Here is a 2,500-nt window from a genome sequence, read left to right on the forward strand (position 1 = left end):
TTTGTTTGACGGACTATCTATACTCCATCTTGGAATACCTGGATGACGGCATCTTATGTTGTGCACGGAAGGGAGTATTTAAAGAAAAAGAATAAATAAATAAATAAACAACCCACCCACCCCCCCCCCCCAAAAAAAACAACAAGAAACAAAAAAAACAAAAAAAAAAAAAAAAACAAAAAGAAAAAATAAGAAAGACACAAATCCCCCCCCCCCCCCAAAAAAAAAAAAAAAAAAAAACAAAAAAAAACAATAAACAAACAAGCAAACAAACAAACAAAAACAAAAAAAACAAAAACAAAAGAAAACCCCCAAAAACAACCACAATAACAGAAAAAACAAACCCAAGTTGATGACTTTGACAGTAATAGTTATGCTCAAGATTATGATCGCGATAATGACGATGGTGGCGATTGCGATGATGCGTGTGATGATGGCGGTGATAATATTACTTGCGATTATGCCTACGACGCTGTAAATGTCTATTAATGATGACAGTATCTACGGAATCAATGATAATGACGATGTTGGCGAACAGGATATTGTTAATGCTTCAATCATCACACGTTATCTATATAAATAAATGAATGAATAAATAAATAAATGATAAATGATAAATAAACTTTATTCATCCAAATTAGTTTTTAATATTGTATTATTAACAATGTAAATGTCTGTTAGGTCGAATGTGGTGAACGCTGTCATCATTCACTGTCTTTCTATTATCTTTACAAGTCAACCCTAATGACATTTGATTTCAGAAACATTAGATAAATATAAACATTTATCTAGCTACACAATATAGTAACAAAGTTACAATGAACATTAAACGATGAATATCATGCTGTAGAGATGTTCGTCCTGTTCCCAACTCCAAGTCTTCTTCAATATTTGTTAAGTCAGTAAAAGGATGACAGTTGAAAGCCTGGATTGTTCAGTGGACTATTTAAACAGTTAAGTCTGTAATATGAAAAAAAAGACACTTATTTAAATATTCGACCAAAAAACTCGTCCTTCAAATATCGATCGATTTAAATGACCTTTGTCTTGACTAAAACGTTCAAACCTGAGACCTCGGATGGTCAAGACAAAGGGTCATTTAAATCGATGGATATTTGAAGGAAGAGCTTTTTTTGGTCAATTTTTTGAATGATTGTGTCTTCAAAGTACAGCAGTTAACTGTTTGTACAGGATATTTTTATTGAACAAAACCGTAACGGACGACAGAGGAGATGATATTTTATCTCTAGGGAAAATATCTCTTAAATACATAAAAATCACTACAAATAAAGGTGTTCAATTAGCAAAAACATCTAAATTTTATCACACAGTGTACAGTGTGCTGTAATATTCTAAATATTTATTGTCAAATAATTTTAGTTATAGTTGATAATATGTCATTTCGAATGTTTTGATTCTATATAAAAGGAAAATACAGAGCGTAGTAAGAGGAGATGCAAGAAACATACTCGTACTATAATTTTATATTAAATTGATCCTTTCTTTGCGTTGGCGGTCCTCTTTTCTTATCATGTGCTATCATTACTTGGAAAAAAAATACCATAGCTGGTTTAAGCAGTTGTTCATCTAGACTTTTGCGTACATTTTATCCAGTTAACTGCCATGTTCCTGAAAAAAAAAGAATATTTAAAAATTTGGTCAGAAAACTCTTCCTTCAAAGATCGATCGATTTAAATGACGCTCATCTTGGCAAAAAAAAAATCTCAAACCTGGGACTTTCCGAAGTGTTTAAGATTTTTTTGACAAGTCGGGTGTCCTTGTAATCTAACAATAGATAAAATGAACGTTTTTAGGTAAAAATGAACAAGGTGTTTTGTCATTGGTTGGCGTACTCCTATCATTGTTATGAAAGATAAATGACACCCGTACAGCCCCCTGTGTGGATAATTACTAATGACACGTATTAATTCATCGTGTTATAGAAAGGAAAAATATTCACTGTCATCCCGATTACATCTTTTTCTGCATTTTCTTTCTCCCTCTTAACCCCCTTCCTCATTCTCTCCTCTCCCCATACTCCTCTTCCTCCTCCTCCCCCTCATCATCATCATCATCATCATCATCATCATCATCATCATCATCATCATCATCATCATCATCATCATTATCATCATCATCATTCTTCTTCTTCTTCTTCTCTTCATCGTTCCTCACCTCTTCGTCGTCTCCACCTATCAATTCTACCTAAAACTTGTTTTAAGTTAAAACATGCTTAACTCTGAATAGCTAGTCTTCTTAAAAGTTTTCCAAGCCATTTCTCACAACCACATACCCTCTCCCTTGACTGTCTCTCTTTATCTCCTCTCTCTCTCTCTCTCTCTCTCTCTCTCTCTCTCTCTCTCTCTCTCTCTCTCTCTCTCTCTCTCTCTCTCTCTCTCTCTCTCTCTCTCTCTTCACCAAATTGATAATTTATCGGATCCCCAATTGAAAGTTTTTATATATTACTAAGGTGCAACTCAAGGGTTGGAAGTTGGTCTCT

The 2,500-nt window shown here is 33.8% G+C and overlaps 1 long non-coding RNA gene across 1 annotated transcript in view; it reads left to right on the plus strand.

The window, feature by feature from the left end:
* Positions 1 to 839: 839 nt before the first annotated feature.
* The window catches only part of LOC144969697 (uncharacterized), a 64,219-nt gene continuing 62,558 nt past the window's right edge, over positions 840 to 2,500 (plus strand). Inside the window, exon 1 of the long non-coding RNA XR_013644805.1 lies at positions 840 to 953. This is a non-coding gene — a long non-coding RNA (uncharacterized LOC144969697). The remainder of the gene's footprint in view (positions 954 to 2,500) is intronic.

The sequence above is a fragment of the Berghia stephanieae genome, chromosome 3 (assembly GCF_034508935.2).
Source record: "Berghia stephanieae isolate SIO BIC M18660-M18661 chromosome 3, UCSD_Bste_1.3, whole genome shotgun sequence".
NCBI classification, from domain to species: Eukaryota; Metazoa; Mollusca; class Gastropoda; order Nudibranchia; family Aeolidiidae; genus Berghia; species Berghia stephanieae.